Source organism: Dendropsophus ebraccatus, chromosome 4, assembly GCF_027789765.1.
Source record: "Dendropsophus ebraccatus isolate aDenEbr1 chromosome 4, aDenEbr1.pat, whole genome shotgun sequence".
Lineage (NCBI taxonomy): Eukaryota > Metazoa > Chordata > Amphibia > Anura > Hylidae > Dendropsophus > Dendropsophus ebraccatus.
In genome coordinates, this window is record NC_091457.1 from 164017400 (window position 1) to 164029534 (window position 12135).

The window sequence follows — 12135 nt, forward strand, 5'->3', positions numbered from 1 at the left end:
GAATGTCTCCATTGACTGCATACACTGTGACTAAGGGCCCTATTACACGGGGTCAGCGAATGGCGCACCATCATAGAGCCGTGTAATAGAGCCCATCTACATGTTTAGTGCACAGGTCATCCCGAAGTCCATGGCCGCACGCCATCTTTCCATTATATATGTGTATGTTGCAGGAATACGTTCTGTATATCTCTTCTGTTAATGCAGATTTGCATGGATATCTATGGCAGAAAATGTCCATGCTTTGAGCACTCGGCTTTAGGTTGTTCCATTGGTTTTTCTAATGCAGCCTTTAGCGGCCAGGGCATGATGGGAGTTGGGACGCTGGCATGCTGGGACCCTCCAGCTGTTGCAAAACTACAATTTCCATGTCCGAGGGCGGCAGGCTCTCCTGTCCGGCTATAATGCAGCTTTCAGGGCATGCTGGGAGTTTTAGTTTTGCACAGATCTAATATAAAGACAAGTAGACAAAGCCATAAAGAATCGGTATAGAAGGCTATAACTTTCCATTAGGCTGTGTTCACACTGCGTTTTTGCAATCCGTTTTTTTTTTTTGCAAAAAACAGATGCATTTGTGTGCATCCATTTTGATCCGTTTTTCCATTGACTTCCATTGTGTAAAAAAGGATCCTTTTTTTTTTTGACAGACACAAAAACGTAGCTGACACTATATTTTTGTGTCTGTTAAAAAAAAAAAAAAAAAAAAACGATCCGTTTTTTTTTTTTTACAATGGAAAAATGGATCAAAACGGATGCACACAAATGCATCCGTTTTTTTCATCCGTTTTTTGCAAAAAAAAAACAGATGAAAAAAACTGATTGCAAAAACGCAGTGTGAACCTAGCCTTACTCGGTCACTTTCGCCCTTGTTTTGGACGTATTTCACAGCGGACCAGTGAAGCCGGGGACGTGTTTAGTGCGTCTACATCCGCGCGGCTCTGCTGTTCTGTAGGAGGCTTTGGCTGATAACTCACTCGGTCTCGGCAGAGCAAATATTGGCGTCATTAGCGGCTCTCCATATGCGGGAGAACTGGCGGCCATATGCAGGCTGGCGTGTATCCAGAGGAAGCTGGTGAATGAATGAGAGGCGGGGGACGCTATACTTCCAGGGTTCCTCATCTCCTATATAGGCTGGGAGATTTATAAGAGAAGCGTCAGACCTGGCACAAGGAGTTTATTCATTGCCTCCTCTGTCATTGTGATGGCGGCGGTCTGCTCCTGACAGGTTATAGTCTGGGGATGACAGGACTACTGTGTTCTATATACTCCTATACGTCATCTGCACATGTTACAGACATCTGACTCCAGGCCAACATAACCCATCTCCTCCATGGCCAGAGGGTAAAAAAAAAGTCACTAACCCCCCCACAGCTAGTCGTGACCGACCCACCGGACGTGTGCAAGAGACAGGTGGGATCTTCAGGACTCGTCCAGGGTCATCCTCGCGGGCATCACCTTAGACCTTATACGGTCAGCTGTCCCTCTCGGTTTATATGGGGGGGCAGCCATTGATGGCTATATTTTGCTTGGCGGACTATATAGGGAGTCTTGTAAATGCCGGATATTTACGTGTAAGAGCGCATCTGTTTTGGTAGCTGGCGAGTAAAATAGCAGCGGCTGATGACCCAGTATTGTAGTATATACGGTATCAGGAGTCCAGGGTATAGAGATCCAGAAGTTGGTATGATAACTATTGCTCTGTTCAGCAGAACTACAACTCCCAGCATGTCCTTAGAGCCTATGGTATGGTATAATGCTGTGCTCTCTTGGAAAACTACTACTCCCAGCATGCCCTGACAGCCTCTTCTATGGTATAATGCAGCGTTCATCAACAAGTAGCCCAGCATGCCCTTACTACCCGGCATGCCCTGACCCATGCTATAAAGTATCCAGATGGGAACACTGAGGCCCTGGTTAGATGTCACATATCTGCAGTGAGAGTCTGTGTACGCTTTCTTTTTTGCAGTGCATTTCCCTTTTTTTCCCTATGCAACATGAGGACTTTACCTTGGATTTCATCCTGCGCTTGGCCGATAACTGCACGCAGGAGTGGATTTGCAAGGGACTGCTTATACCAGCAATTTTTTTTTTTCTTCTAGATTAAGAAACAAGTCACAATACCATGGACCTGTTTGCGCTGTCAGAGCATGATGGGAGTTGTAGTTTTGCACCAGCTGCATGTTTGCTCAGCTGTCGGGGCATGACGGGAGAGCTGCAGATTTTCCTGCCTTGCTCTAATGCAGGGATGGGGAACCTTTGGCCCTCCAGCTGTTGCAAAACTACAACTCCCATCATTCCTGGACAGCCGAAGCTAAAGCTTTGGCTTTCTAGGCATGATGGGAATTGTAGTTTTGCAACAGCTGGAGGGCCGAAGGCTCCCCATCCCTGCTCTGATGCATCCTGTAGCTGTCAGGGCATGATGGGAGTTTTGGTAGTTTTGCACCAGTTGGAGAGCTGCAGATTTCCCTTCCTCGCTCAGCTGCCAGGGCATGATGGGAGTTGTAGTTTTGCTCTGGTCTTATATCCGCTTCGTGTATTGCTGTCCTGGACTGGGTCCTGTGTGGTCGGAGCTTTCCCCATGTATAATAGTAAACATGAAGGAGCTGCTGTTTGTGGATCCGCTGGATTTCCCATCTCTCCCACAAGCAGATGAATCAGATGTTGACCCATTATACAAGCCCTCGATGTTCAGTCACCTAACCTTTATGTGCTGCTAGGACCGTCCTCGTATGGCCGTGTTCTGCGCACAGTCATAGAGTTACTGACTCTAATAACTTTCCTCCCCCATCTCAGGATATTACCCTAATGGAGGGAGGAAGCATGAAACCTGCTGACTGGGTTACTGGCCTTACAATTCCCACCTGGCTATTAGGATATTACAGATATAATGGCTTCAGTGGAAGGAGACGGCCCTGTCGATATTCAGCTCTTAGCTGCCGGTGGGGAGCGGTGTGTCCTCCAGTGCACCGCTCCATGCTGATCTCCCGGGGGTCCTGACTTATTCCTGGGCCTTGGCTTCAAGGGCGGCTATAAGAGGAGATAATGGCATCCGCCAAACTATAATACTACCAGCAGGTTGGTGTAGAATGGTTGTTCTTAGTGGTTACGTCGTGTCGTTCCTCCCGGAAATGTGTGGAAATGGACTCCAAAGCACGAGTGACCAAGAGGGGAGCCATCTTTGTGCCACAGGGGGAAGCTGCCCGTGCACAGGGTAGCACTTCTGCTGCGTTATACATATGCCCATAGACACACCAGGTGGTTTGAAAGAAAACCTCTTTCTTTGGAGTACCCCTATAATGATATGCGGATGGTGGGACTGGGTTTTCATGTGGCCAACGCTAATATGGTTCATTATATGTACAAAATATTTGTATATGAGGGGAGTCCCCCAATCTGCAGAACTACAACTCCCAGCATGCAAAAGGTTTTCGTCATTCACATATTTGTATCTGATGTGTACTGATGGGGCCCATAGTAATGATATGGATGGGCGGCCTATCCCCTCCCTGTGTGTCCTGGATGGATATAGCTGCCTGTTCCTTCCCCTCCACTATGGATATAGCGGCCTCCCCACCGTGAGTCATGTGTCTGTCAGTGATAACACTGCCGGTGGCTTTGAGGTCTCCTTATCCGGTCACACAGGGATCTGCACTTCTCCATCACAACTAAACTGGCAAATAGGGACAAGTAATGTGCAAGGAGATCTGTAATCTATAATGTGTTATATACCATGGCTGTATATTATATATACCATGGCTGTATATTATATATAACATGGCTGTATATTATATATAACATGGCTGTATATTATATATAACATGGCTGTATATTATGTATAACATGGCTGCGATAGTGATGGCTGAAGACGGAGAACTGGGAACCAATGCACAAGAGGTTGCATATCACAAGAACCCCCCCCCCCCCCCACACACACACACAGCAGATCCTGTATGTGTGAACACACCCTAAGCCTGTAAATGTGCCCCCTTAGCAGAGCTGATGATTCGTGACCCTGTGTCAGACCCTATTACATAACCCAGTACTGACAAGCAGGAGGCCCAGCTGCTGGTGTCATGGCGGTGTTACGTTGTAGGAAATCCTCTGCGTGTGCTGCCGGCCTCTGTGACTTTCCGTGGGAGGCTGGAGATGATATTGAGTCTGTGTCCCTGTGTCAGCATTCTGTGTGAGACTGATGTAATGTGAAGCCGCCGGGAAGGTGATGTTTGGCCCTCGGCCACTGAGGTCATATTTCTGCTCACTCAGAGCTGCGCCTACTGCACCTGCTGCATGGAGGAACCTGCGACCTGACATCTGCAGACGCCGCACTGACTATGGGAAAAGCATCGCTGTGCGTTTTGGAGAGCAGAGACCCCCTTATGATGCTGGGGGTGGGGGGAGAGGCTAGACCCTCTCTGATGATGCCCGGATGGGAAAGAGGCTAGACCCCCCTCTGACAATGCCGGGGGGGGGGGGGGAGGAGAGAGGTGAGATCCCCTCTGATGATGCTGGGAGGAGAGAGGCTAGACCCCCTCTGATGCTGGGAGGAGAGAGGCTAGACCCCCTCTGATGATGACTGGGGGGGGGGGGAGAGGTGAGACCCCCTCTGATGCTGGGAGGAGAGAGGCTAGACCCCCTCTGACGATGACTAGGGGGGGGGGAGAGGTGAGACCCCCTCTGATGCTGGGAGGAGAGAGGCTAGACCCCCTCTGACGATGACTAGGAGGGGGGAGGTGAGACCCCCTCTGATGATGCTGGGAGGAGAGAGGCTAGACCCCCTCTGACGATGACTGGGGGGGGGGGGGGGCGAAGAGGTGAGACTATGAGCACCCTGAGGACCATAGTGTGTATAGATGTATACCTACGGAACAGACTCTACCATCACATGTTATGTCTGTCCATTATACGTCCAGTTACGACGATTATCAGAGGAGTTTGTAGTAATGTAGTAACTTTACCCGTACAACCGGCTAGTGACCGCCGATCAGATCTTACACATAGCCTTAGGGTCCTGTTACACAAAGCCATTACGGGCCGCCATACTTGCCTGTTCTGGACAATAATCGTTTCGTAATAGGTCATGTTTTAAATCAACGATCATCGCAAGCACAATGATGGCCGCTTCCTCCTGTGAGCCTGGAAATTTTAAAGTTACCGTATTTTCCAGCGTGTAAGACTACTTTTTAACCCCGAAAATCCCGTATGGGGCAACCATAAAAAAAAACAAAAAAAAAAACATTTAACTCACCTGGGGCCCATTCCTGGCATTGGCGCGCCTCCCGTACTGTTCAGGCAGTGTGGCGTACACTACCGGAGCTGCTGACCGGGAGCGGTCTCTGGCGCAGGTAGTGTACGTAACACTGCCTGCACCGGGAATGGTACGGGAGGCGCGCCAATGCCGGGAATGGGCTCCAAGTGAATTCAAATTTTTTTTTTTTTTTTTTTTTTTTTTTTTTTTTTTTTAAATTAAGAAGAATTTACCCCCTGCCTGACCAAGGCAGAGTTAGACAGGGGTTAACATTTTCTGGCGTATAAGGCGAACCCCTAACAATCGTCTTAAAAGTCAGGGGTCGTCTTATACGCCGGAAAATACGGTATTTAGGAGCAAGCAGGGGCTGACCTGTCAGGTCAGTGCTCACTTGCCTCTTGTTCCCCGCTCGCTCTGTGCTATTACACGCACAGACATCGAGCAGGGTGGCTGCGGGAGGGGCTGCCCATGGGAGAGAGCGGCAGTCTGCTGCCACCGCTACTATTCTGTGGTCAATGACCAGCAGGCTATCGCTATTGTTGTTGGGTTTTTAGGTCGACTGATTGTTGATTTAAGACCTGACCTACTACATGAAACTATTATCGGCCAGTGATCAGCCAAGTATGGCCGAGTATTGCTTAGTTAGTGTAATAGTACCCTAATAGCACAGACAGTGAGCAGGGAATGTAGAGCAAAAAAGTCGCTTACTTCTCAAAATCAGACCGCGTAATATATTGTGTATACTTACATCAATCTTTAATGCACCATGAGGATCCTCGCTATTCCCACAGTGCCATCTCTTTCATTCCAGCTCTGCAGCAGCCAGACACTCTACCTGGGCATGTCATTAGCATTCACACCACCAGCAAAATACACTGATTTATGAGTCTCTGGGAGGGGCCTGTCCTGGGTCAGCTGACCTCCTGTGAACACCAGCATGTCGGTAAACTCATGAACTGATTGGCCGGTGCAACCGCAGTGATCAGACTCCACCCGCTTGAGCCACACTGTGATGGTGCGTTTACACAGACAGATTTATCTGACAGGTTATTGAATGAAGCGAAAAGAGGAGAAATCTTAGTCTTTATGACCTGTTCTCAGTTTATAAACTTTCTGGCTTTGGCTTCAATAATGTCTGTGTAAAAGGACCCTGACTTTATTTGGCTAGTGATTCAGTGACAGCTGACGCCCACATGACAGCGACCTGTAAGGAGTCTTGTGGATGGCAGCTGTCACTCCATAGTCAGAATAAGGAGCTCTACAAAAAGTCAGTCCTTGCGTGTGTGTGTGTGTGTGTGTGTGTGTGTGTGTCTTATAAACCCCCAGAAGATAGCCCCTCTATAAGATACCATAGAGCTGTAGTCCTCCATGTACAGTTGTCTGTTCTCCTATAGAATGACATTGCTGTGAGCTCGGCCTCGCATTATGTGAGCTCTGTCTGTAATGTATTTCTCGGCCTTGAAGGTGCAGATTTACGAGGACCCTGGCGGGATGAAAGCTCCGTCTGGTGGATTGGGTTTCATCTCCAGCCATTGTGGTTGCCGCCGCTGCATAAAATCCGAGCTTCTGCCTGACCTCAGAGTAGTAGTAGTTTAGTTGCGGCTGGACAGCGGGGGTGTCGCGCTGCTGTTTGTGGTGGTCTATGTTCTGGTGTATATAGTGCTGCGCTGGTGAGATGACCTCTCTCTCCTTTTATTAATGGTTTTTCCCCCTATCACTTACGCCCACAGTTGGAACAACTTAAATTACACCAAAAATTCAAAGGTGGAATTTTGTGCAAAATATCTTTCTGATTTCCTAATGGAGAAGTGATGACTTTGCTTCATGCCGTCGGTGGGATTGGCGGGGTGTCACCTCGGGGCTCTGTTGCATTGTTATATTTCTATGGCAGTGGGTGAGTGCCGTAAACGGACATCAACCTGTCCTTTGGGCGGTGTGCGGTATTACACTTCTAGGGACCTGAGCTGCAATACCACATCCAAACTGAGGACAGGAGAGGCGCTCAATCTGGAAGAAAGACCATGTTTTTCTAAGCTTGGATAATAAAAGGCTTTTAAATGATTATGTAAGTAGACCTAATCATTTCTAGCGCGTTCTAAGTTTCCTAAATTGTTAGTAATAATTTTATATTTATATACTGTATTATAATGTTTTATTTTTTTATATGCTGCATTTACACAGTCAGATTTATCTGACAAAATTTTTAAAGCCAAATGGATGAGGAGAAATCTCAGTCTTTCCTTTCTGACCTGTTTATGTCACTTACATGAAGTGATTATTGTTTAAATTTGAACGCTATAACGATAATTCGCACCTACACAGTACACCTCACCTGTGAGAGAAGAATTCTTAGTTAAAGAGGTACTCCCGGCTAGGGGTATTTTTACGGTATGGCCGGGGAGGGGGTGGATATAGACGCCACTGTCCACTTACCTCTTCAGTTCCTGCACCAGGTCCCGGATCGCACTGCCCTATTTGACGTGACATCTCAAGGCCGCTCAGCCATTCAGTGGTTGTAGCGGGGTCCCGCCTCGGCCCCAGAATGGCTGAGCTGCCTTGAGATGAGATGTCTCAAGCCGCACAGACCAGGAAGCCGGGCGGGAGAACGGGGCAGCACGATCCGGGACCTGGTGCTGTAAACTGGAAGGTAAGTGGACAGCGGCGTCAATATCTACCCCGTCCATATCGTAAAAATACCCCTAGCCGGGAGTACCCCTTTAAAATGTCGAATAATTTATGTATAAATCCTACCATGTGATTATCTGGAATGTTCTATAGATTCTGTCCCTCACAGGTGAAGTTACCGACCAGAAATATTACACCCCCCCCCCCCCCCCTCCATGCTGTGTAGGTGGAAAAACGTGCAAAATTGGCAGAGTATCAAATACCTATTTTTCCCACTGTATTCACACTGCTCAGTACTGCCCTGTAATGTCCTCCATGCTGCTGCTTCTGAGGATTTACTGTAGAGCTATAGGGTAGCAGGATCCCCCTCTCTGTATATAGTAGCCAGTCTACACCCACTAGTACTGGGTGGGACTAGAAATTATATATGGAGCCTGCAGAGGAGAAATCTGGTAAAAATGTTATATGACAGCTAGAAATCGATATCCACACGGGACGGCCGATCCTGAAGGGGCAGCTCCGCAGGAATAATATAAGGAAGTGTGAAGGACTGATGGGGTAAGAGGTTTACATAGGGATCCTTTGATATTTTGAGTGGAATTTCCCTTTAACAAAGGGCGGGGGATGGGACTCGGGCAGGCTGCTCAGTGCATTACAGTAACGCAGTGTTTATCTCTGCTTTATTGCACATTGTGATGTAGCCGCGCGGCTCTCAGGAGTAACAATGTGTTTGTAGTCAGGTTATTTTTACGTTTTACCACGTGTAACCTAATAGTCGCCCATCGCTTGGAGACATCTGAAGTCGCCGGTGCCCTGTTTTATGCCATGTGGGGGGATTATTAGATGTATGGCCCTAGGAGGTCCTTATGTTATAACCCTGCATATGTAGACTCCGGGGGGCAGGTTTAATATTAGTCAATTGGGTACTCCGGCGGGAAAAAATTACTTTGAAATCAGCTGGTGTCAGAAAGTTTTATATAGATTTTGTAAATTTCTATAAAAAAAAATATTCCAAATAAAAGTAATTCCAGTACTTATCTGCTGTATGTCCTACAGGAAATGGTGTATTCTCTCCAGTCTGACACAGTGCTCTCTGCTGCCACCTCTGTCCATGTCAGGAACTGTCCAGAGCAGCAGAGGTTTTCTATGGGGATTTGCTGCTGCTCTGGACAGTTCCTGACATGGACAGAGGTGGCAGCAGAGAGCACTGTGTCAGACTGGAAAGAATATACCACTTCCTGCAGGACATATAGCAGCTGATAAGTACTGGATGACTGGAAAAAATTTTTTTTTAATAGAAGTAAATTACAAATCTCAGGCACTTTCTAACACCAGTTGATTTGAAAGAGATTTTTGGTGCACGACCCCTTTAATCAGATTGTTCTCGCCTTCATGTACACGCCGGGTTATGTACCAGCCCCACATAACAACGTCCCCCTCTCGCTGGGTCCGTATGTGTAATGTTTTCCAGTCTTCGCATCTAATGTGTCATCCCCCGTTTTTCTACAATGATTGAAAACACTGGAACAATTGAGTCTTCCCACAATAGAGGCCGCCGTAGGATCTGGAGCGATGTCCTGCAGATCAGGAGGGGGGGTGTTGTGTATTTATATAGAGACCCCATCGAGGTCGGGGGGGGGGGGGGGGACATATTACGGGGGTCATTCACACTTGTGGTTGGTGTCGCACACCTCACCCCCCCTGTAGTTTCTGTGTGAACAGAGCCGAGCCTTTTACTTTCTCCCTAGAACACGATCTCCATTACTCCCCAACCAGTCCGACCTGTTCTCATTCATCGTAGTGAACAAGTGAAACTGTACTTTGTCCAACCAAGAAGCCGAGTAAGAATAAGTCGTTCCCCTGGCGTGCGGCGGAGATCGAGGAAACACCAATAAAACTGCAAGGAAATATATCTCCGGGGGTTAATAGAACTGGAAACCTGCAAAGGGGAAGAAGACCGGAACCGTTCCGGCTCTCTGCAAGGTAACGTATCTTATCGTACAGACTGATATCCCCGCAGTGATACAATGTAGCCATCTAGATCACTGCCCAGTCTGCTCTGTTACATTGTAGCGAATCCTCAGCTGCTACGAGCGGGCCACATGCTGCAGGATTGTCGCGGCACGGGGGTCTGTGAGATCCGCCCCTAGACATTGCAAGGGGGAAAATCTGCGGAAAAGTGTGTATTGTATTGTTAGGAAATCTGCGGTGTGTGACTGTAACCGTCCTGGGGTTAGTAACAGTGTCTGTGCGTATAGTTTCCCAACCTGCAGGCCTCCAGCTGTTGCAAAACTACAACTCCCAGCATGCCTGGACTGCCGTGGAATAGTTTCATGCAGCCTTCCCAACTCTACGCGGCTCCAAATGTTGCAAAACTACAACCCTCATCAAGTCTTCGGCTATTTGCATGATGGGAATTGCCATTTTGCAACAGCTGGAGAACCACAGTATGTGCGATCACGGCTTGCTTACATTGATGTACTACCGTGCACAACCTGAGGACATTGGGGGCGCTGTCTTTGGATGAAAGTAGCTGTGTTTTTCCAATCCTAGATAATTCCCCCCTCCCCCTTTTGTATGAAGAAAACCCCTGTGTATCTAGAATAAGTGTGTATATAAGTGCAGATATTAGAGCAATGTAGGCAAGTACTAGAAGCTCCTTATTTAAAATTTGAAAGGTAAAACCTGCAGTAAATGTGTGCACCGAATCCTATCCCTTTCTCTGGGGTAACCTTTGGGTCTCTTCCTTTTGCAAACTACAACTCCCAGCATGCCCTGTCAGCCTTTTAGCAAAGTAGTCAGTGGTGGTGGAAGGTCCGTTCTGGTAGCGCAGAGCCGACTGTGCGCACATAAGCAGCAGGACTACTTTCCCCAGGTGACGGTAATGCTCTGGTTTTGTGCCTCTCGGAGCCCCCGGGCTGCCCCCCCCCCCCCCTGCAGCAGCAGCCGGGCAGCGCTCTGTGTGCTATATATAGAGGCTACACCCTGCCCAACCAGTCCTCCCCTGCTCAGCCCTGCACTCAGCACAGACTCCACTCTGCACAATCCTCACTCACCTCTTAATATTTCTGCTACTCGGGGAGGGGGTGGTTGTTTACACCTGTGTGATCTCCGCAGCCCCCTCCCCCAAAGTCTGAGCTCCAGTACGGATCTACAGAATTCCCAATGCTGAGAATGCCTTTAAAGGGGTTGTTCAACAATTTTTTTTTTTTTTGGTGCCAGAGATTTTGTAATTTGCTTCTATTAATATAGTCTTCCAGTACTTATCAGCTGCTGGATGTCCTGCAGAAGGTGGTGTATTCTCTCCAGTCTGACACAGTGCTCTCTGCTGCCTCCTCTGTCCAGAGCAGGAGAGGTTTTCTATGGGGATTTGCTGCTGCTCTGGACAGTTCCTGACATGGACAGAGATGGCAGCAGAGAGCACTGTGTCAGACTGGAGAGAATACTCCTCTTCTTGTAGGCGATACAGAAGCTGATAAGTACTGGAAGACTGGAGATTTCTAAATAGAAGAAAATTACAAATCTCTGGCACTTTTCTGTCACCAGTTGATTGGAAAGGATCTCCTGTTCAGCTGATCACATTGATCACAGCGCCACCTCAGGAGAGATAAAGCATTGCACCCTTTCTTGATGTAGTGTGGTTGGGTTGGTTCCGGCACAGATTTTTTTTATTTGTTTTTTGGTGTCTTTTCATCCGCTTTTCTGGTATTGAACAAAATCTGCGCAGCGAGTCCACCCTGTGTGAACTTATCCTTAAAGTTCCTCAATGCAGACGCACAAGAAAACCCCCCCTGAGCCTTTTTATAGAGCATTTCCTCCTTGAAACTTTCTTGTAAACATCTCAGTCATTTCTTGACGTCCTTTGATGCTTGCATTCTACCTGGGCTGCAATCCTTTGGCCCCATGTGACGTGTGGTGCGACGTAGCGCCCTCCTGTGGTCCCGCTCTTAGGCACGGACATTGTTTACAGTGGCAACGGACGACCTGCGGCAGCTGTCCAGGCACCATGAGAATTGTAGTTCTGCAGCAGCTAGAGGCCCACAGGTTACCTGTCACCGCTGTAAACAATGTTGGACAGTTCCTGACATGGACAGAGGTGGCAGCAGAGAGCACTGTCATACCTGAAAAAATACACCACTTCCTGCAGGACATACAGCAGCTGATAAGTACTTGACGACTTGAGATTACAAATCTGTATAACTTTCTGAAACCAATTTTTTTGTGAACTACCTCTTAAATGTGTGCCGAGCCGCTGCCAGGCTTCC

The 12135-nt window shown here is 48.0% G+C and overlaps 1 protein-coding gene across 2 annotated transcripts in view; it reads left to right on the forward strand.

Annotated features, from left to right (window-relative positions):
* PKN2 (protein kinase N2) overlaps window positions 1-12135 on the forward strand; it is a 60475-nt gene that overhangs the window by 7034 nt on the left and 41306 nt on the right. The window contains exon 1 of one of the 2 annotated variants that reach the window (XM_069967638.1): window positions 9833-9853. The exons of the other annotated variant lie outside the window; for it this stretch is intronic. The gene's annotated coding sequence lies outside the window, so the exon portion shown is untranslated. Of the gene's footprint in view, window positions 1-9832; window positions 9854-12135 lie in introns of those variants that run through there. 2 annotated transcript variants of the gene reach the window in all.